A 24719-nucleotide genomic window follows, 5' to 3' on the forward strand; every position below is an offset into this window, starting at 1 on the left:
AGACGTCCGTTGGTTATGTAACACAACACTGCGCCATGCATACAAAGGTTTTTCTCAATGACACCGTTTCAGAAGCTTAAATATGGCAAAGATTTGAACTGGAATAACCCTGGCAAACGTCTGCACAATATGTTGAGATTTCTAATGTTGAGGATTTGGAGGAGGAAAAAAACTTGAAAAGCCAACGAAAAGAAATGCAATATGGTGCAACACCCTTCTCATACAGATATAATGTGAGTTTTTTCTGGGGAAAAAAAAAGAAAACGCTCAATACTCGGGGCAAATCAGCCAGACAGTATCTCATTTGTGGTGTTATAGTGTGTTTATATGTGTGTGCTTGCTGCCTGGCCTAAGATAATGCAGGAAAAAAACATAAGTAAGACATTGAATATCAAATAATTAGATTTTGAATGTGGAAGACTGTCACTGACATCAGTTGAAACAATTGTACTGATCATATGTAGATTATATGCAAACTTAAAATAAACAATACAGTGAGAACATAAATTTGTTTTCTTTGTGGGCATCCTCTGAAAATCTGAAGGTATCAAAAATATGACATAGTATACTGCTTAGCATCTCAGAAGCAACTGAAGGAAATCTGGATAATGACTGCCCCTGATCTGAGAGTCTGAGCCTTTGTAAGCAAAGAGTCACACACAGCAATAGTGAATATTGTACTTGTGACCTTTGATTGGTGTTTAATGCATGCTTGGGGTTATTAGATAAACTTTCTTGCATTTTTTTTCTCAAAATATGTGCACATAATTCAACATCTACACATTTATGAGTTTTATTTAGAAAAATCTGAAAAGCGATAGTTTGATTATTTGCATTAGCCTTTATCTTTGTACTCATTGTACCCCAGAGCAGCTTTATGATTGCATTGGCCTTTATCGTTGTACACACTGCACCCATGAAATTCCTCAAATTAAAGAATAATAACAATAACTATGATGGGATGTTTGTGTGGGTGTGCTTGTGTTCTTTATCTGTTTTTTAGGAGCAAAGTTTTGGAGTGGAGAGCTTTTGGAAAAATAAACATCTTTTAGCTTCTTCCTTACTTTTCACACTCCTTCAGTGGTTAGAATTAGCTTCTATCCATCCATGGATTGCACAAAAGATGGCACATACCCTGGAGAGGTTGCCAGTCTATCATAAGGCTAACAATAGCTTTATAAAGGCTGGTGTTTGTTTATCCTGATGCACACGAGTGTTCAAAGGTATTCTGTCTCATCTTCCCAACCATACCTAATTTGTGTATTCATTCCTATCATAAAAAGTAATGTAAAAACAATCAGTGACAGGTCTGTCAAAAACCATAAAGCCTGTGATGAAAACAGACATAATTCATTAAAAAAATAAATATGTGAATAAGCAAGACTGAAAAAACAGTGAGCTTGATTTTGAGAGAACAAGGTAGATGCAGTTATTTTGCCTGAAAGCAGTTAAGTGAAAAATTAAAGTCATGCGCCTTACCATCACCATTTTCATTTGGGTCAGCCTATAACTGATTTGGATTATTTTTTTAAATAAATACACAAAAGAAAAATGGTATAAAATTTATGTGTGGTTACATGAAAATGGAACTGATTTAAATTTGGAAGCCTAGAATGAAAAAATATATAAATGCATTAAAACATAGAGCGAATACGGGATATAAATGTAGCATGGTGTTGCACAAAATTTACAGAACACTCTTTTTTTAGTCTGTTTGTTGAGTTTGGTGAGCCACATATGCAGAGCTTTCTTGCATTACCTGCTGGCCAGGGTTAGATTGTTGGCCTCTGATGATAAGAAGCTCCATTTAAAAAGTGCTGCAGCAATTCTGAAAAAAAGACACCCTTCCCAATGCATCCCAAGTGTTGTTAAGGTCTGAAAGAAAAACTGTGGCCTTTTGGGTTGCTTAAGGTTAGGGAATGTATTATGTCAGTGAACAAGCCACACAATCATGAGTGTGTGTATGTGTTTGTATGTGTGTGTCAAATAGCCCTGAGGGGAGGATCTTGCTACAGCTTTTATGGGCAAGATGTGGCGTTGCTATGGCAAACAGTGCATCCGTCAAATGAATAACCAGTTGGTCTGTTTGTGCGTGTGCTCTTGCGTCTATCTGTGCATTTGCAGACGCATCACTGCCCTATCTTAAAAGATGTAATAAAGGTTAAGCAGCCTTTCTTTTTGATTTATGCACTCACTCTCTAACTCTCACACACATGCAGTATGCACTGCTGGTGTTTGATATCCACTTAAATACACTGATGTGGGAATAATATAATTAACTGAAGTAATTTCTTTTTCTGTCTGTGTGTCTCTATCACCCTCCCTTTCTGGCAATATCATGCCATGTTGAGCTGGAGTGAGTAATGTGAGTACATCCAGACTGTAATTGGGTTTATGCACATCCAATTTCAGCCCAAGGACCTGCTGTTGGAGTTCGGCCACATGCACACTCTTATTTTTGTCCCTCTCCATCTAGGGTACGAGTCTGAAAAGCATAAAACAAATCTACAAGTGAAAGGTCATTAATGTAGAAGATTTATGCACGTGTGGCCTTGTCACACTTTGTCAACTTTAGAAACTAAGAAGTATCTTAGTCCCTTATCTATAGAGAATACACCCTAGAGTTTATCAGAGATGCATTGATTAATTAATTTGTCAAATATTTACTTTTATTCCTTGTCTCATGAGATAATACATGGAATTTCTTTGGGTTTTGGACTGCTTGTCAGCCAAAAAAAAGGATAGAAAAAGGCTACTCTGGGCTCTGAAGAAAAATGCCTGTGTCACTCACTTTTACTCATATTTATTAAAAATAATTATAAGGAAGAAAGGACTACATAAGGATTTTGTGATGTAGCCTATTTAAACACAGAAAGGTGTAATGTATAGCTGTGATATTCCAGATGACAACCAGTAAGTGCTTGTAGTTTTTGGCCGTAGGAATTTTAAATGGCTTCTTATATGCAATTTTCGCCAGACAAGCCCTTCAAAGTAGTAACTCAACTGGGAAAGAAGCGGGGAGTCTCGCTGCTCCTGTGCGCGTCCCCGTCAGCGATGTGTTGGCGGGGTCTTGGGTCCCTCCCTTCTCCCCGCTCGCCCCCGGAGGCTCGTGTCCGCCGCAGCTCGGTGTGTCCGCCAGGGGGCAGCTGTGTCTCGGTCTGAGGCTGCGCCGCTCCCGCTGCATCACAGAGAGGAAAATACCACCAGATGGCGGTTTAGGATTGCTGCTCTTCTCTCAAGGCGCGGTTCCGCTCGCACGGCCAACTTTCAATATTAAAATACGCACGATATTAAAACGAAAATCGATTTTTTAGTTCGGAAGGTGATAATCGATTTGGCGATGGTCGTTAAAGGTGAGTGTCTTGTGTTTTTGTCGTGTTTTGTGCGGTGGGAAGTGAGACGGAACACAGATTAAAGATGGTGGACACAGACAGGGAACACTGGTTGGTTGGGGGATGGGCGCTAGCGGCTAACGGAGGTGAATGTGCTTTCTCTCTCTTCCTCACTTACATTGTAGCCTAGCGGAGCCGTTAGCTTGCGAGCTAGCCCCAAAAATTTTCGGCAACACAACTTGATGGAAGGGCAAGTGTGTGCCGCAGCACCGGCCTGTTTTGCCACCGATTTCCACCCGGCTGAGGAGTTTGGCTTGTCAACAAATAAAGAGCCATGCGGTGTGACGTGTTTTCATGGTCTTTGCAAGGCAGGATTCAGAGCATCACCTTCTCTCATTTGCAGAGCCGTATTATGATTGTACAGTATTGCCCTCCTGCCGTGCGCTGCTTTCTTTGCTTTGGTTTGTCACCAGCTCAAACGCTACTTGCCACGTTGTTGTTGACATTGTTGTTATCAACCAATTGGCAGTTTTGCCTTTTGCATACGCACAAGATACACGACGTGAGATATCCCAGTTTCTACTTTTTTCTTTTTCTTTCCCACCCCCTTGTGTCAACATCAGCATGCCTTCAAGTTCCTGGGAGTCGTGGTGACTTTCCAAGCAGCAAAATAAACATGTTGCTTTATTAGTCAGTGACAGCACATGGATGCTTTTCAGTGCAAACATGCAGGACGGACTCCTGCATGTTTTACATGATTATTATGGCGCTTCTTCCCCCTTTCCTGCCCCCTTCTGTGCGGGAAGCAGGCAACATTGAGCGGGGAAACATGAGTCACATAAGGGGGGGATGGGCTCCACCAGCTACCCCTACAGGTTTAAACAGGCTTCGGTCCTAGCTTCCCTCCAACACTGACCCCTGTGCAGCTCACCCAGTGCAGTCTAGTTAGGAGATCGGTTATAGTGGGTCAGAGTGCCTGCTGGCAGTTTGCATGAATCTCAGATTGTTGCATAACTGCTTTGTTTACAGTCAACCATGTGATTTCTCATGCAGGCTGTGTTGGTTTGCTATCTGCAGCCTGCTTGCCTTCCATTATCACTCCGTTTTAATTCCACACTGCAGAAATATACACTACAAACAAATAAAACATGATAGGACCTGGAAAGGGTTTTAGCTGTTAGGCTCTTGACTCATTTTTCACAATAAACCAATGTAAAAAGTATATCATGGTCTGTTGTCATCTGCAGATGTTAGGCTAGTTTTATTTATTTGTCTAAAATCCAAGCACATTCTGGGTATACATTTTAATAGCAAAACTCCATAATATTGTCTATATATGTGTATTTCATAAAATTGTCATGCATATCGTGCTGTTTAGTTATAATAATCAGTCGCTAAAATATCTTATAAATCTTTTTTTTAGGACTAACCAACAAGTGAGTACCTGGGAGATTGTGTATATCATAGCATTAATGCAAAAATATTTCTGTAAGTGCTTCTTCCATTGATTTGAATCATTGTTAATCTACTATCAAGCAGTCTTACAAATATTATTAGATTGATATTAAACTAGATCTTTTTTTGTGGAGGTGGGTGTTCTTTATTATTTTCATGCTGCCGCCAGACAAGTGGAATAAGGAAACTACCACTTCTGTAAAAATGTATTTAGGCGATTTATACAAATGTACTACTTGAAATTTTGTGTGGAAATGCAGCTGACAGCTGCATTTATTTGACTCAGGCAGATATAGTCATAGCACAGACTGAAAATCTGTCCCAGCTCTGTTTGTGAAATCCTGAGTACATTCCCAACGAATGTCCTCACAAATTACCTCTTGATTACATTATTAGGATGCAGTTTTGTGGTAATGTACATTGGAAGCAATTTTCTTTTAGTGAAATGCACATACCAGGGTTTTTCCTGTTTAAGAATGGTCCATTGGGGTGTGATTTTGTGTGTAAGGAGAATTGGTAAGGACAGTTTTGGGTTTCTCGTTGTTGTTTTTAATGAATGTGCGATACCTTACCTAACATAAGTTGATGGATGTTTCCTGTAATTTCTGGCTATTTAATAAACAAAAATGTCTTTTATCATTAAAAAAATGAACTTAAAAATGGTTACACATATTTCTATTACAATCCTAGAGATTTTCCTTCAGAGTGAGGCCCAAACCTGTTTGCCAAAATTAAACACACATGCACACGCATAACCACACACAGTCACACTTCCCTGTAAGGCCTCACAGACAAAACATGTTTCAGTGGTATTTGCACTACAGAGTTTGTTTAGTTTTCCAGCAGAAGAACCCATATAGGCTGTTGCCTGTTCCTGTACTATCCTAACACACTAAAACACATTGTAGCTGTAGTAGTAGTACAAGAGTGTTCCTAGAATGTAAATAGGAAAAACTGTTCTTATTTGATCCCAAATTACTGGTTAACTTGTATCCACCTTAATGGAATGTGTTTAAATGGTGTAATACTAGACACGGTACAATTCTAATGTCCATACAGTTGTCATTTCTATTTGTGGAATTCAGTGAGTGCTAAAATATATATCCTTCCCTTTGGCTTCAGAATACAGGAATTCAAAGCTGACACTGGGTGACATTTCTTGAGCATGTCATTGTTTAAACCTTTAAATAACGGAAGATTAAGGGAAATGGTGAATAATCCTTCCTCTGTTCCTCGAAATCGCTTGGCTCTTTGCCCTAGCTAGAAAGCCAAAATAAAAAGGACTTGGATATTAGTTGTAATTAGTATTATGAACACATAATGCTGTTTGTTGTAATTTTTAAATTATGGCAAATGTGTTGCAGAACAATGTTACGTGTACGCTGATCTTGACAATAAGATACTGTAATAATTCAAGCATATCAGAGTTTTGTTTTAGACCTTGAATCAAATTGTAAAGAGCAGACCTTGATTTATATTATGAGCGCTTGATCATTTCTTAGCCAGAGGCTTTCACCACTCAACTGCAGCGCGCTTTTTGTTAGAGCCATATTCCTATAATGTTACAGCTCAGGGGATTGTTTAATGGCTTTGACATTTGTCAGAGCTTATTAAATGGTGACCTTGATTTAAGATGCTGGGGGGGAAAAATGGCACTATCATTGAAAATCAGCTTTCAGTGGTTTGCAAGAGTCAAAAGAAGAAGAAGAAAAACAAGTAGTATTGTCATATGTGCAAACTCTCAGCGATTAGCCATGTAACACCTGAGAAGTGAAAACAGCACTGATTTATCATTTCACATTCACAACGATGTTTTACTCAAGATAATAGAAGATCTTTTATAGGTGTATTTGGTTCAAAGTTCTGAATGAATTCATCTTATCAGCAATCGCAGAAGCCTTTGTTTTAGTACTTTTATTGCTATGGTGACAGTTGACATATTTACTGTAGTAGAATTCCACTGTGCACACGTTACACCTTATTTTTTGAAGCGTAAGTTGTGTCACTGCAGTAGTGTGATTGTGCACTATAAGCCCTGCAGCTTGCTCCTGTCAATATGAAATAAACCTTTGGAAAGCTTTTGAAACAGTTTTGTCACTGCTGGCTCGTTGCAGGCGTTCCTTGTGCGGTTTGCTGGATTGTAATTAGCCTCATTGCTGTTGTCAGACCTGTTGACTGTCAAGTAGAATGATGTTCTTTCAAAGCTAGGGCTGTTCGATATAGCGATATATATCGGATGACGATATAAAAACGTCTATCGTTTCATTTTACGCTATCGTTTGTTTCGTGGTGTCGCAAAATAAACTTTTTAGGGCAATATTTTTTCACCGTTTTGATGGTCACTGTAGTGGCTATATTAATTTATTAAAGTTCTCTCTTTCTCTTATATTTAATATAACCACACTACGGATGGACAAGCGCCTGTTTTTATGCGTTGTGGTTAGCAACAACGACGGTAACAACATCGTGTGTCTGCTTATTTATGTTCCACATAAACCTTTCACAATAAAGCTCAAGATCCTGTTGAGACTTTTCAAAATAAACTGAATCACGTGAAAGAGCAGATTATTTACGGATGAGAAGTTAAGAAGAGCCTCCAGGAGCTAAAAAATAAACCTTAGACTCAAACGTTAGAACAGGCTTTTCCCCGCAGCACGCCGTGTAATAAACACTCACAAAGAAAATGGCGGCCATTACAACTTATGTCTAAAAATGTATTGTTTCATGCATCGGTTAAAACACTCAACTCCAAGTATATACGACGCGTAGCCGGAAACACTTCACGCAAGTCGAGCTGCCCAAGATTCACAGAATTTACAGAAAATGTTACATTTTTGTGATTTATATCGTTATCGGGATGATAGAATTCTTATATCGGGATATGAGACTTTGGTCATATCGCACAGCCCTATTCAAAGCCAAGCTGAATTTATAGCGTTATGGCACAAGGGTGCAGGCAATGTGGGCCTTTTGACTGTTTGGCAATAGACAATACATATCTGTATTTTCTAAAAAAGTAAGTAAGTAAAAAGATGATAAATGTTCAATTTCTAAATAAAGGTAACAAAATAAGATGCAGACAGAGCAGAGTACACACATAGGATTACCTATATTAAAAACACTTAGGCTTGCAGAGCGGCACAGGTGGCTCCCTTTTAGCTTAGCATGCACCTAACAGTATACACTAGATATATTAGTTGGCCCTTTTTAACTTTATGAATAGCTCTAAAAAATTGCAAAATTAACTAAAGTTGGTAAGTTAAAGGGTGGGGTCCATTTGGTTGGAAAAACGCATGCCTGTCAGTTTTCTGTCATACCACATGGACTTGTCCATACAGACTACAGTGCACCAACTATGCTTGCACCCATCAGACAGACTTTAAATGAGTATAACAGGAATGACTAGTTGGCTCTGAAGTTTCCAGCTGTTCATATCCACAACAGAATATAATTGCCACTGTCACAGGCGGCGAAAGTAGGCGGGGTCATGCAGAGTGCGAAAGGAGAGAGATTTAAAAACTGGCATGGCTTTATAGAGGAACTGCTGTGTGTTTGTGGACATTTGTAGTGGTGGGGGGTATATGCATTTATTCACAAACTTTGACACATCAATTTTCCTTCAAAGATTTATTATGTAATATAGGTTATAAAGTGCTCGTCTGGAAATACTTAACAACCAAGGTCTCTTAGGGAAGTTTCTAGTTTAACCTGATCCAACCCTACACTAGTGTCTTGGCTTAGCATCACTGAGTTCATGGTGGCAACACATGAACTGGCTCTCTGCCTGCTGAGCCCTTAACATTGAGAACAGGAAAAGGAGTGCTGTCACCAGTTGCAGTTCAAGACTGTGGCGATTGAATCTGTCCAACCAAGGGATGAAAGAGTTTTCGGTAAGGCAGCAGAATGACCCTCAATGACGGCCACAACGCGACCTGCACACCCAGCCAGTGGGGAAGTTCAAGACTGGAACGACCGGGTTGGCTGGTTAGCAGCAACTGAACTTTGAGGGAAGAGGGAAGAGATTATGAATAGAAAACAATCCAGAGGGAAATAAGATCATTCTACTTGATTGTCTGTTAATATACAAAGTCTCCCACCCTAGTAAAGTTTATGTGAGCAATAAAATGTCTGTAATGTCCAAGTCTAATTTCAGCATGGCTCTGGACATAAGATAGATAAGTAAACAATGTGAAATCATGTTAATATTTGGATATACCAACTGGACTTAATATGTCAAATGGCACAGTGGGTTTTGTTTTTTTGTTATAAAATTACTTACTGGAGTCTGGAAGTAACAGTGAGGAGTCTAAATAGGCTAGAGCATGATCATAAAGAACAACTGTACATCTTTTGTTATGGGTTATGTAATGTAATATACATGGACATGGAATGGCACTGCATCGATTGTCGGTTTGATTACCCATTACACATGCACAAGGAAAAATGTTTTGAAAGGGTCTTGCATTGCATAGTGTTTTCTTCTTGAATGAAATAAAGAATTGAGCTGCTGGCTAGGAGTAAGCTTTATTAACATAGAAGTGTGTGCTTGGGCATGCTGATGGCATTTTAAATAAAGATATAGAAGGCCATTAGTAGTTTCAGTATTCAGGGAGCTGTAGAGATATCAAAGCCCACACTACAAGTGAGGAAATCGGAAAAAAAAAATTACAAGTCAAAGCACAGAAATATGTAAAGTATGTGTTTGCACTATCAACAAGAAACGAGATTTTTTTTGAAGAACTGTTGCTTCTGTTTGTTTGATTTTTAACTATCCTAGCTCACATTAAACCAAGATGTTACAATACCAGTTGATGTATATGTATATTAAGCCAGTATTTTTCAGTGTTATCTATTCCCTGATATAGTGCGTACAAAGGAATACTAGGCTGAGTATCATTGCTAGACTGTTTGAAAAGGAAAATGGCATGTTTTATAAATAATATAGTAATGCAATCTTGACATAATGATGGGTTTAATGAGATGATGTCAACTGATGATGTCTTTACCATAAGGCAGCAAAATTTGTATTCAGAATCTATCTGTTAAAAGCTCCTCGGTTGTCAGGGTGAGCACTAATGAGAGGAGATGTGCTTTGCTCTGTGTATGCGTGAGAGAGAGTGTTTGTGTGTGTTTTTGGAGGGTTGTGATCTCTCACTGGTATTACTATATAGTGGCTCAGTGCTTGCTAGGCCGAACAAGCTGATTTTACCTCCTGACATGCAAGCGTGTTTGCTGACACAGCTCAGCTGTTTGGCTGGCACTGGCTGTCAAGAGTCAAGAGCACAGAAAATAGTATAAACCATTTATTTTCAAGAGTCAAGATCTTCATTTTTCTTTTTAGGCAGACTGACTTCAGGAAGAAAAATTGTGTTCCATCCTGGATCTGAAAGGTTTTCTTTGCAGTGTTTCAACATATATAACATATATTTAGGCTATTTTGACTCCCTAATATGGGACTATTATAGTTACCCTGACAGTGTTTCTACATCAAAGGTTTTTCAGCTGTGTTTTACCGTCATCTATGTCACAGCTTAAGTGATGGAACGACAGGCTGAGTAATAGTTTCCATTTTACTGGCACTACCTGCCTGCGACTTGACGGCTGTTTTTTGAGCTTCAAGTCAGTTTTTCTGATTTTTTTTTATTTTATTTTTTTTATGTATAAGCTGTGCAGCTGTTAGCAGCTGTGACTCTGCTAATGTTCTAACAGGGCTAAGGCTTCTAGATAGACTCAGTTTTCCACTCTTAGTGAATAGTGGAATGTATTATTTTCTCAAATAGGTTCTCAAATTTTAATACTCATCTGTATCTTTTGCGGGTGACTCAAATATATTTGTATTCTATGACACTTGGTCTATTGTCGATAAAGGTTTTACAGTGTCGGACGTTTGTTGTTCTTTGTATTTCCTGTTTTAATTTGACATTTTAAATCACCTCAGATTTTCCATTCTGTTTCCTTCCAGACTTTTGTGCTTGGTCTCCCCAACCTTATTAATTTAACCTGTGTTCACACAGCTTGTTACAGTTGTAGCCTTTTTGTTTTTCAGTTTCTGCCCTTCACTCTTAAGTGTATTTTTGCATTAAAGTGTAATTATGCTTGCTACTTCTACTTACTTAATGGATTTATGTGTCCATAATGTGAATAACTTTTTACTTTTGATACATAGAAGATTGTAATAGATCACAAATATCAACTGCATGATTGCTTGCTTCCTTATTTTTTAAAATGTGAGTCAAGCTCTATCAGTGATGTGAAAATCCATAGAAACATGAGACAACAACAGCATAACAATGAGACCCCGAAGTTTCCTCTTGCTGGAGGCATAACAGGTGAAACATTGTTTTATTTCCATCATTTAAAAAAAAAAATCCAGCAACAAAGTGGGGGTGTTTTTGTCACCTTTTGCGCATCTGCAGTTATAGTTTGAGATTATTTCTGTGGGGGCTGTTAAATATTAAAAGTTCATAAACATTAAACAGCTTTTGCAGGAGGAGTAAAGAGGAATCAGTTTAAAACAGCATCTAATTTCCCACTCTATCACCTAGAATTACACATTGTTTAAATAGATGTTTTGGCGTGCGTCATCTGTCTTCTGCTGTTAGGGCAGACGATTTTGTTCCCGTCTGATTGGATTTCTTGCTCTGCTGAAACTGACAGCAGTTCATTTTACATCAGCACTGTAAAGTTGAGCTTTGTGGACTGGAACACCTTATTAAAAACCAAGCCTCTGACAGCCAGCTTGAAGAAATGCCTGCCCACAGCACTTCTTCTCTCTCTGAATGCAGCAGAGAGTTCAAGGTGGCATTAAAAAGTAGCGCAAGCAGTGATTTCTATATGGTGGCTATCTTATGAGTAAATTCCCCCAAAATGATAATAAATAACTAATAATATGTAATAAAGAAAAGTTGTAAACATTTGCGTGACCTACCGATGCACAAACAAGCGTATGTTTGCTGGTCTAGTAAAAAAAGTAGGGCAACACTGTTATGTAATGGAGAAAAATGAAAACATCACAGTTCATAGTAAATTCTAGGTTAATATATTTGTAACAAGCTGCATATAATTGGAATATATTTTTTTAAGAACATTTATTTTGTGCTTCTTTTTCTTCAAAAGAGGCATAGATTATTTTCACACAAGTTGCTGGTAATCAAATTGCTTTATAAGTGACTGGCTAGTGATAATTAGGCTGTAAAAATAAATGATGCATGTAAGAATAATAAATAAATCAACTTTTAAAAATTAGCTTCCAATTAGCTTTTATCTTAAAAAACATCAACAGGTTAAGCTATGTTCGTATCCCCCAGGTAGCTGTTTCCACAGCTCAGGGCATAAAAAACAAAAGCAAAAACAGAAGCTGCACCGAATAGTCTGCGTTTCTCAGTTCCCTAATCCCTGTGTGAAATTTTTCTTTTAAAGCAATAGCCAGCAGTATAATAAAGAGAAAGTCTTGAATGTGCATAAACATTGATTGAGAAGTGTGAAATGTATCTGCGGCTCCTCCAGGAGTGTAGTCCATAAAATGAAAAGAGAGGTTATGATGCATTATTGACTCGTTCTGAGGCATTTAGTCTAACCTGTTTTGCTTCCTTGCTGTCCAGGACATAAATAAATTCCCGCCTCGGCCCGGGGGGGTATTTGATTTGTTATTTACATTTAGAGCAGTCCGATCTAAATTTGGCACCAGACCTGACCTGCAAATCCTTAAGGTGTCATTTATACGGCCGAGGTTAACAACCAGCTTCAAGCGAGAGCAAACGCCACCTCTTCAGTATCAGCTGTGGAAGTGTTTGTCTCAGCGGTCAGGGCTATTTGTACACAGTCTTACTTAATATTGATTCACTGGCTTCTGCCAAGTCAATTCTCTGACTGTAGAAGGGAAAATTAAATGGTCACTACAAGACAAGAATTGCAGCAACGTGAACTAATAGAGGGAGCTTTCCGGCAGGATTGGAAGCTAAAACCTGTTTTAAAACCATGAAAAGTATTTTAGAACTTAAAGGTAAAAAAGTTATGGATTTATGCATTATCCCCGCTTTAAACTCCACTGAGGCCCCAAGAATCGAGATGTGACAAAAGATCTACTAATAGACGTTTGTTTGGTTTTGTTCTTAACTCTGCACTCATATAATATTGGATTCCCATCTGCTCTGTGTGCTCTGGATTAGGAGCTGCCCTGCCCATGCTAGCTGATTATTTACAGATTATTTACCTGTAAACCTCTTTTTTTATTTCCCTCCACATTGTCTTCCCAGTGCTGTCCACATACAAACCAAACCATCCAGTTCAGGCTCAGACAAACTTGTCATGAACTGTTTCCTTTCCTTTTCAAATTTGTACTTGGACATGCTCTGATCACTTTGTATTAGCCAAAGTGTCCAGGTATAGTCAGTGTTTAGCTCAAAACTCAATGTCAGTGAGCCCAGAAAAACAACAATAACAAAGATTTTTGAGTATAAAATCTAGTTTTTATCTTTGCATTAGAGCATGTAAATACAATGACAGTATATTTCTGAGTCATTCATTTCTTTGTTGGTAACTTGGTGGTGTTTGAATTCTTAATTTATCCTTATTTAAAAACCACAGATAAGAAAACTTGGCCGTTTTAAGTTCTGAACAGCAAATCTTCACAGTATTTGCCAGCTTTGCTTGTTTAAGCATGTAACCTTTCAAAAATATTGCAGAATGTGATTTATCCAGAGGTTCACAACCCTGAGCTCTAGTTCTGAGTTACCAGCATGTGTTCTTCAGTACACTTTGATTTTCATCCTGGGCTTCTTGAACAGGATTTACTGGGCGGTCTCCCTTACTTGGCTTTGTGCTCAGAGCCCAATCAGAGCTGCCAACCACTACTAACAGCAATACGTTGTATGGGAAGAGCAGTGTCCTGAGGAGAAATGCAGCTTTTCTTGAAGCAAGAACGCAACTAGCAAATGCTTTTAATATATGTTAATACAGTTATTTTATAAATTCATTCACAAATCACTATATCTACTATAATTGTGGTCATTAGATAAAGAATATATATATATATGAGAGAGAGAGAGACTTTAAAGCTTTTCAGCTCTAAATCCAAGGGCTCTCTGAATGCATTATTATCTACCTAATCGTTTTCAAAACTACTGAAAAAACATCAACTGAAAGTCTGCACACTGTTTCTTTAAATAGTTTGTCGATGATTGCCACAAATACCAATGGCACAAAATGAAAAATCATTAGTTCTGCTCTTAGCAGTCATATAAACGAGCTATTGTCCAAATGTTGTCAGTAACGCGTGTCTGCAGTTCGACTTGCTGCCTAATGGACTTGGTGGCAGCACAGATATAAAGTAATGATCTCTTTATTATGTGTTTTCTAAAACACTCCACCGCTAGTAGAGAGAAAGCTTCTGTTCTTTTCTCAGCGAGTCTAAAAACATTATTGAATATACCACTGAGTACGAATCCAGCTAGCTGCTCTTGTCTTTGTTTGTGTTTTTGTTTTAAATGTCTATGTCTTGACATTTGTGTCAGACACCTGGCTGAGATTTACATACTCTACCTCCTTGAAGCTCTGTTTTAAATCGGCCATCTGCTTCAGTCAAAGCTCGCTAGCCTCTTCTTCTGAATCACTTAGCTGCAGTCTGTATCTGGGCAGTCATTTTCTCCTCAGCTGCCTGCACGTTATTGCAACAGTACAGCATTTTTTTTTTTTACTTTTTTTTCCTTTTTCTTATTATTTTATTTGCTTTGACACACCTGCCTGCTTAGATTAGCAAGCTTCTCACTCCTGTGAAGTGTTCAACATGCCACAAGGATGATTAGGAAGTAATAATAGTTATGAGAACTAATAGCTTCCATAAGTTGTGTGTGTGTGCATGTGTGTGCATGTGCATGTGTATGTGTGTGTGTCCTGCGCCTGTCCTGCTTTTCTTTCCCACTCCATCAGAATATGAAGTATAGACTGTAAATCTGGGCCAAGGTGAGAGAGGGTGCCCAGACAGATGAGAGAAGAACAAATTAGACACTGTGCTCCCCTCCCTCTCCCCCCTCAGCACTGCTGTCACACTCTCTCCTTTTCCCCCCACCTTACCCCCTCCTCCTGTTTGCCCCCTGATCTCCCCCACCCTCTGTCCTCAGTTTCGTGGCTCCATTTTGCGTCAGCTACAACCGAGCAGGCAGCCATTGCACGCACAGAGGGAGAAACATTTATTGCCTCTTCTCTGCTTTATCTGTCTCTCTTAAGCCGTTCCACTGCCATGCACCCCCCCCCCCCCTTTTCTTTTTCTTATGATCTGTTTATCCTTTATTCACAGAGGTAGTTCTCAGGAGATTGGGAAAGAAAATCTATTTTTCAGCAGAGATCTTATCAGCGAGTGCTGTTCACACAGCATCCTTCCCCTCCCCTCCTCTTTGCTAGGTTTAATCTTTGTGTGCTGCAGAAAACGAGCATACAGTAGTTTGTGGCAATAACAGATGGCTGTGCATGTGTGTGCTTGGTGACTGTGTCTCTGTGTGTGTGCAGGAACATGACCATGACTTTCTATGTTGGATAATGTCTGGTAATCTCCCGTGTGACATAATCATAATCTGGTTAAACCAGACAGCCACAGTTGGCCTCAAGGCTGTTCCGCATTATAAGGCCATGGCTCCTTGCTCTCAGTATGTATGGAGCCTGGCAGCATGATAAAGTGCAGTTATTGTCCTGGCGTTTCAGCTTGTAGAGGTGGCCCACGGGGACCAATTTTGGTTTAAGCTTAAAAGTCATGGGCTGTTTGGCCATCACTGGAGAAGTTTTAAAGGCTTGGGAGCTGCTGCTTTTGTCTTTATTGTAGCTGAGAGCAATAACAAAATCACCTTTTGTTTTCTTCTTTGATACTGTGATTATATGCTGGGCGTTATTCCCACAATCCTTGAGAGAACAAAAGCAGAGAAAAATCAGTAGGTGAGAAACACACTTCTATTCATCACTGTAAATCAAAAGAATCTCAAGGTAGCTGTATTTGTTTTGTTTTTTAAAAAAAAGATAGTTTTCTAAATCCAATGTACACTACCTGTCCTACAGTATAACAGATATGATTACCAATCCTCTGGTGACACTTTGGAACAGTATAGTCATATGGGACAAAAGAAAAATGCTACAAAATTGGTTAAAATTTCATTAAATTTGATTAGTTTTACCTCGAGCACACCCACCTCTGTCAACAATTGTTTGATAATAGTAATGGCTCAAACATCAGCCTAATGTTTTTAAAATTAGGATGTGCCGTGCTTGTCAAATTTATTTGACCATCTGTCATGAAAATAAGAAAACACATGTTGTCAGAAATATGACAAAAATGTGTTTTTAACTGTTTGTACCTAAACTCAGAGAAGTCATAAATTATCCAAGCACAACATTCAACAACTAAAATGTATTTTCATGTGCAGGAATTAATTTAATATGCTTTACTATTTTTTTCCCTTCTTTTTCTGTAAAACGGTGCATTTGAAAATTCATGGATATATACTATTTTTTGCCAAGGAAGAAGAAGAAGAAGCAAAATATACACAATAAAAACAATGTGATGGTGGCTGACATAATTACCCTTTCCTGCACCATATCAGTTTCAGCTTACGGGTTTTAATTATGTGAAAGTTAAGGGACTATGTTTCAGTTATTATTATTGTTATTGTTTCCTTTTGGGGTGTAGAGGTGCTGTCATTTATTGATTTCAAAATGCAAACTCATAGCATACTGTTGACTGTTAGTGAGGACACACGGTTTAGGTGCCAGCTCACATGAATTAAAAGTGTTGCTTGTACGCGTTGTACATGGTGTAGGCTTTTGCTTTGCTGAAACTACACATTTGTGTTTGGTTATTGGGTACGGCACGTACGGATCATGCAGGTTACTGCCTGCTGTTGTCATCCTTTGTTTATCTTCCTTGTTTTTCTTTTACAAGCATAGTTGTGTCTGGTCTGCCAGCGTACTTCCAGACGAGTGGTTCTCTGTTTTATTTTCCATCTATCATAATTGTTTCTCGGCTTTCGCTCTGGTGTTGTCTTGAATGCCGTGCAAGGTAGTAATTTAAATTGTGGAAAGCCAGCAAATTGGCATATTAAATCAAGGCGCAGCATTACTTTTTAAAAGATGAACTTTGTTTCTCTTTGCACCTCACACAGATAGATGTTTTCTGCTTTTGGTTCCTGTTTGAGGCCAGATTAATTTAGAAAATACCAAGGGAAATAAACGAAAAGTAATAGCTGTTTTAAGGTAGCCACAGTTCTTCCACAGTTTTATTTTTAGTGGTGGTAAGTTACTTAATATTTATCCTTAACTGCTACTTTTAATCACAATAAAAATACATAAACCTGGCTCTCTTTATATTTTTCATCTCATGTTTTATTATTAACATAACAGTTGCTGCAGAGTAGCACATCTTTCTGTTGCTAATAAAGTATTAATCTGCTTTCTCCTTCTTCTGTCATAATTGTTTCTTGACTTTCATCTTGTATTTCACACCTTAAATGTGAGAAGCTGGCAGACTTGATTAAATTAAGACTTAACTTTACTTATTACAAGGCGATGATGGCTTTAAGGTCTGTATTTATCACAGAAACTTAATGACTTTCTGTTTGCACCTCACACAAAAAAGATCTCATTTGAAATCTGATAATATCATAAATTTAGAAAATACCATGAGAAATAAAAGATGTTTATAATTTCCCAAAAGTATTTGAGCAAACCCAAACCCCAACTTTGTAACGGATGTTTGCAGAAATGAACAGTGAGCTGCTCTATTGCGATGAGGTACCAGGGTATAGAAGGACTCCTCTATCTGATGCTCACTGAAGCATTTTCAGTAACAAAAAATAACTATTGCTGGGTCTGACAAGTAGAAGTGGTCTGGGCTAACTAAAATATTTAAAGCTGACATGTTTTCCTAATCGTAATGTTGCATGGGCTCACTGGCCCTGCAGCTGCAAAGTCTTAAAACTGAGCTTATTCAGAGTTGAACTGTTGACTGGGTGTTGGCCACTCGCCAAAATGTTTTGTACAACAGAAAACACCTCGTATTTACCAGATTTCCTCCAGTGGTTTGTAATTGCAGGCAATATTATGTTCTGTTTAATTATCCATCATACAGTATGTCAGTTACAACCGCTTGTTGCCATTCACAGATGACGCAAGTCGTTCCTGTAAGTGCTTCTCTCTTAATTACATTTGGGCTGTGTCTCAAAGCTTCTCACTGATCGTTGTAGGCATTAGTCTTATGACCTAAGCCAATTTTAATGATTTTCGTCACTGCAGCTACTTGTACAGTGAATCTGCACTTCAAAAAATGCTTGTTTTTGGAATGATTTCATACGTATTCTCAGCAAAGTCCAGTGGACTTTGAAGCAAAGTGAGCTAGATCTGCTTTAATGTTATTTTAATGGGTTTTTCATTTACCCACATGTCATCTCTCCTCTAGGATTTATGAAATTTTCCATTATGGTTTTTGCTTAGTGTTTCTGATTAAAAATAAAGACTTCAGCTCCATGATAATGTCTTACTTGTTGCAGAAGAATGAAAGATCAGAAAGAGCAAAAAATAAGAAGATAATAACAAGATTAAGCAACTGACAGCTGTGAGAAAACGGGCACTTCCTCATTCTCTTCTCCAACTTAGACAGCTTCATGTGTAATTCTGACTTGATGACTATTTGTCTTACATTCACCTGCTGCAGTATACTTGACACGTGCATGCTGTAGATGTTTGCAGTGCTTTATGACACCGTCCCAGATCATCTAGGCAATTTGTCTACCTTGTATATTTTCAGGTGCTTGTAGGCAACAGCTTAATCAGCTCAACAGACATCAGGAATTTGTTATAGCCCTTTGGTAAAATCAGCATTTCATCAGTTCGTAGTGCTATATGCACATTTTGCTTAATTTAGCAAAAGTGTACACACATACAGCCAAGCTTGTGAAGCACATTTCCTTAGCTCTCAGTATGTTAGGACGCTTGTGTTATTTTGGTGTGCCGTCTGGGGGATTGACCCTCTCATTTTCCCATCATTGGATGATCCCTCAGGCCACTAGGTCCACCAAGATTGAAGTTAATTGAATCCATTTAAACCCTGCCCGACTAAAGTAGACCAATATCCTTGAGCAGCCAGCATTCACCCTTGACACTGCTGTAGGACTCTTCAGGGATAAATCACGTATGACTAAAGAGCAGAGATACCTCACTGTGCCACGTTCTCTTTATAGCGTCTGCTGTCATAAAAAGTGGTGTCGAATGTATATTGTAGAGACCACATTCACACAGAGAGGAGACACTGATGCTGGTTTACAGTTAGAGATCACAGCTGAGGCGAATTTATAGGCCAGATTCTTGCCCAAATTGAATCCTTTTTTTACAAAATAATTAAACTGCTAAACGGTCGTTGAGCAGAAAATTACTCTATCCCGAAAGCCATGTAGAAATCAGTGCTTTGCAGTCGTTGACAATTTGCCCATACATAACAGTCCATTCAGTTTTAATAAGTCAGCATGCCCCACATTATTGTACAGATCAGTTTTGAACATAGTAACAGAAAGAAGTGTAAAAGCAAATCCGTTTCAATCCGAGCTCTGTGTAACGGTTGCTCAGAAGATCAGTTGCTATAGTATACTGAAGAAACCAAGTTAAGCTGCTTTAGCGTTTGCCAGCCTGTTGCATAGTGGTGTGTTCGCTGAGCTTTTGGCTGTAATATAAACAGAGAAAAACTCCTCTCCTGCTTCCTTCAGCTGGATTTTCTACTGTAAGGCTTAAACAAGATAGTTGACAGTCTTGTCTTGGCTTTGTCTTGTATACAGCATTTATTGATTCAAGAAGAGCAGTTTCTATTTTAATAGAAATTATGGCTTAAAATAAGCCTAAATTGTATATTAAAGTGAAGTTAAATGCACCTTTTTACTTTTGTCTGTTTAGAAGTAGATGTGAGTTTGATTCGTTGAAGGCCACAGTCAAAAATGTATTATTCTCATAGGGGTGCAACAATACTCGTATCAATATTGAACCGTTCGATACAGTGCTTTCGGTTCGGTACGCATATGTATTGAACAATACAAAATTTTTAATTTATTTTATCAACTTTTCTTCTGACGATGCTGTCTGTGTTGAGAGCTCAGTGGATCTGCGTTCGACTAGTCCACCTAGGCTGTAGAGGTGGGAATCACCATACATCCCACGATACGATATTATCACAATACTTAATGCACGATACGATATTATTGCAATTTTTAAAAATATTTTGTGATATTTAGATTCTGTACATAAAGGTAAACTTTACCAATATTCATTTTATCTAATATCAAAGTCTCACACTCAGTCTTTCTCTCATTTTAGTCAGTTTTATTGTTGACAAACTGAACGGTTTGTATTACAGTCTAGTCCAACTTAACTGAATGCAACCATCTGGTACAATTATAGCTATTCTGAACTATGCAATTTATGAAAACTATGCAGCCCATTCACCAACTGAAGAATCTGAAAGTAAATTAAAACAAAATATAATTTTACATTAAATAAAAAAGTTTTAAACTTAATTAAAATAAAACATGTCTTAAATTAAAATAAGTAAACTGTCACATTTGGACAGTGAAGGAATGTCAGGATTCTTGCTCAGAAAAAGGATCAACATGCTCTGAAGTCAGAGCACAAAAACCTTTTTTGTAACAAAATATCGATTTCTGCTGTCCCTGTATCGATACATTATTAGCAAACAAAATATCACGATACTACACAGTATCGATTTTTTCCCCCACCCCTACTAGGCTGCACTGTCGAGCGCAGAGCCACTTAGCGCAGTGCAAGCTAGCAAGACAGAAGCTAAGCTCGTTGCAACATGGCAAATTGAACCTCCCCCACCCTCATTCAGATCTGGCCTTTGGAACTATTTTGGTCTTCATGTGAAGTATGACCCTGAAGGTAAGCGCGTCATGGACAAAAGTAAAAGTATCTATCAGTAAAACGCTGATAGATGACGGCTCTCTTACAGCCATAGCAGAGGCGTTTTACTCAGGTTCTGGTGCCCTGATAGTAATTCATATTAACTGTTTTACATTTAACTCATAAATAGTATAGCAGTTGAAGTGTTAAAAGATGACTGAAAAGTACATGAAAGTACATTTTTGAAAGTACAAGTATGAATGGATTTTTTAAATCAGTAAGGACAAACAGGTTATAAGAAATGTCTAAGCTTTTGCAAAGCTTTCTACTTGTTGGTCAGCTAGGTGTAGTTTTGGAAGCACGAGGAATACCGATTATGTCAGGAGAAATTAGGTCATTATGAACTGATTCAAATGGGATGAGCTGGGAAATAACCAGAGAGGAACTCTTAACTTCATACTCTGTACCTTTCAAATTGTTGTTTGACATCATTTAATGGGCCGGGCTTAATCTGTGAACAAATGTCAACATGAAACGTAAACATTGTGATTGCAATCAGTCAGCTCAACAACCATTTTAAAATGCATTTTGTTGAGCTCCAGTGCCTTAAAGTAATTTCAGCCTAATCTTCATTCAAACATTCACCTCATCTCCAAAATATAAACTGTAACAGTACTTTTTCCATTGCTGCAATCCTGTGGATGTCTTCATACTTTGACAAGCCACTTACTTTGTTTTGTTTCTTCCAGCTGTATATTTAAAGTGACAGAACCAAGATTTAAAAAAAAAAAAAGGGGGGGGGGGGTATTATATGTTTTATCTTAATTAAGGTGAGATTTAAACTCCATTGACTTGCAAAATGCCTTGAATCGCTTTCTGTTCTAATCACTGAATTAACTTAAATTCTGTTCTATCCTACAAATTACCTGTTCTTTCTTTGTTTGCAGTGACGCTAATCCTATTTGTGAAATTTACATATTTCTCTCATCAGTGGGCCCAGCGAGATGTGTTAATAACCTGCAACACAATCCCTGAAATATCTCAGAAACTGTAATATTGACCTCAGCCGCTCACTCAACAACTTGTTCTCCATGCCACATTAAAGCAAGTATGTGAATCCTCCAGGACATCCATTTGTGGACTAGTCTCATGAACATATATATATTTATTTATTTTTGAGCATAGAGACAGAAATAGCATGCAAGGCTGGATTGGTTATATTGGCTATATTATATTGGTTATATTATATATTCAGGCTGCTCACGAGCAGTGAGCAGTGCCTGACAAGCCAGCCTTTATTTCTTTCATCCTGATGTTAGTAGTAGGAATCCAGTCTTGCTTTTTAAGTCTCATTGTAGCCTAGAGTGTTGGAAACTTGTCACACTATGTCTCTGGAGATAATGGCCAATTATAGCAGACACAGTGCAGGTTTTAGCTGACAGAAGAATCTCCCAGCAGGGACCACGGTGGCAGTAAGGTGTATGTAACGCTTCTTTAAGTTTTTGGAGAAATATTTAGAGTTGAGGTAAAAGCAATGATAAACCCAACTGTTAAAACCGGTTTTAAAGGCCCATAAACAATTAAAAGTGTAAAGAAAAACAATTATTTTTTTTTGGTTCTATGAAAATACTTTAAAGGAGCAACGGAGAAAATCATTATCATAGAACAGTTGGTGCATAACAGAAAAGAACCTTTGTATTTAGAGAAGTGTGAGTGCTTCTCAAATTAATATATGGAGCAAAATAGTGCCATATTTCTGTTCTTTACTTCTTTCTTTCCCCCACAATTTAAAGCTTGTGGTATCATTGAAAATGGCTCTGCCCCTAATATATTTTACAGCTTCAATCCTGATTACAATTTAAACCAGTGAATCATTTAAACTTCACCCTTTGTAACATTTAAAATGTTACAAAGGGTGAATTTTATCTGGGTTGACTCGCATTGAAGCCTCAAGTGGCCTTTTGAGGAACTGCATTTTCTGACACATCATTGGCTTCCTTTACTTTTAAGCCCTGGAGGGTTCCTACCAGATGTTTATCTGTGTGCTAAGTGGAAGCACTTTTTCTTTTAGCTATTTTATGTGAATTTATTTAACATTTACATTTCATTTGTGTGGAAATTTTATACGCAGGTGGTAAAAGTGCTGGCATCCACACTGCTGAGTGATCATTGTAACAAGTTATTACAAATCATTACCAGCTACACAGAGACTGGCCTTGCACTCTTTTATGTTGCTGTGGAGAAAACAGTTAAATGGAAGGACAAGTTCTCTCTCTCCCAACCCTTACATGCTGTTCATATGTCATGCTTTCACGGTATGGCCTTTACCAGTTTGGGCATGGGCCAACTGTTCCCTCATAACTGTCTATACCAAATTTTAAACTACAGATGTATTTAGAATATATAAATAGCACATCTAATATTAATAAATGGATGATTAACCCTTAAAAACACTTCAGAGAGCAGGTAGAGTGCTTTGTTTGGCTTTGTTTTAGGCCTCACAAAACTCGTTTTTAGAGAAAATCTTCTACTGATGTGTGATAATATGACCCAAGACATGAAAACATAACCGCCATAATGATTCACATATTGTAAGTGAAAATGGCAAGCTGCCTGGGTTTATTATGTAAGGATTACAACTGTTAAACACTACTCTCACTTCTGCCTCATATAAAAATCCTCATTTTGATCGTCTGTAATGAGCAATACTAGCATTAGCTAACATTAATTGACACTGAAAACACAAAGGACACTTAAAAACAATTCATTAAAAAGTGATCTATGCAATCATAGCATCTGTGCGTGTATGTCCTGGACACGTGTTTCTCACACTCAGTGAAATGGCAGCTGTAGTGCCTTTATTATATTATGACACCCACCCAAAAACCTCTTTATAAATCCTGTTTTAATGTCAGTGATCTCAGAATAAATAGATTCTGATTTGCTTATTTGATTATCCACTGCAGGCGCTAACAGTTCTTGCATTTGTTTAGCACTTTTCTGGTCTTTCTAAGCTCTCAAAGTGTTAACTATGGATCCACAAACCCTCGCAGGCATCGAGAGAACATGCAGAGTTTACCTAAAAACAACCAGGAAACTTCTCACAGTGAGTTAACGGTGCCAACCCCTGCACCACTGTGCCACCCTAATACAAAGAGTCTGTGTGAGAGCACCATCTGTTCCTTGTGTGCATCATGTATGATCACTCCTACGTTGTTTTACCATTTTATTGTTTAAAGATTCCCAAAGACCAGTTGGTCCCTGTCCCTGTAGAAACCTGGCCAGATGTGGTGACACGGTCAGTTGAACTCTAGCAACACGATCCCATTAAAAAAGACACACAGGCATGACTTGTACAGCTTCAGGATTGTTCTTGATTTGACCCAAACGAGTAACTTTAACCCTTAAGAGCCCAGACCTATTTCTACTTTCATGAAAATTACGGGGGTCTTATATCAAATGAATCATATATAACCAAGTCTCTAAGTGTAAAGAGGCAGTGACACCAGTGTCACTGTGGGTCCTTAAGGGTTGAAGTCCATCCGAGTAGATACAAATTTAGCCTGGAACAGGCTGACTGTACAAAAATTTGTAGCACCTTTTACAACGGTATAAAATGTTGTAATCTTTTCCATTTTTGTGTATTTGAGGGAAAGGTAATCGAATTTCATTCTAAAGGAATGACATTTATGATATTTTTACTGCTGCCAGATGTCGAATTGAGCCACATTTCACCTGAAAAATATGTAAAGGTTAATTTTTCAAAGAACATAATAAGCTTTCTGTTGTCATGGTAGTTCATAAGACACTCTTCTGATGTTATGTAACATTGCTCATAGTAAAAGCGTTAATTAAAAATAAAAATCTTTCACAGCAGGCAGGTAAAAAGTGACCTCGAAAAACATTAGCTTGGAGAAAACTGCTTTATGAAGCTTTATTGATGCTTCTCTGTCAAGGTTTTCCTCACTGTAGTAGTCTCTGGCACTGGAATTGATTTATTACTCTATAAATTATACTAATATGATTCCAGCACATCACTCGCTGGATGGGCTG

At 38.1% G+C, this 24719-nt stretch overlaps 1 protein-coding gene across 1 annotated transcript in view; it reads left to right on the top strand.

Annotated features, from left to right (window-relative positions):
• The first annotated feature begins 3175 nt into the window (after positions 1–3175).
• The window catches only part of stag1a (STAG1 cohesin complex component a), a 40891-nt gene continuing 19347 nt past the window's right edge, over positions 3176–24719 (top strand). Inside the window, exon 1 of the mRNA XM_006798734.3 lies at positions 3176–3353. The gene's annotated coding sequence lies outside the window, so the exon portion shown is untranslated. The remainder of the gene's footprint in view (positions 3354–24719) is intronic.

Source organism: Neolamprologus brichardi, chromosome 19, assembly GCF_056152115.1.
Source record: "Neolamprologus brichardi isolate AB-2024 chromosome 19, ASM5615211v1, whole genome shotgun sequence".
Lineage (NCBI taxonomy): Eukaryota > Metazoa > Chordata > Actinopteri > Cichliformes > Cichlidae > Neolamprologus > Neolamprologus brichardi.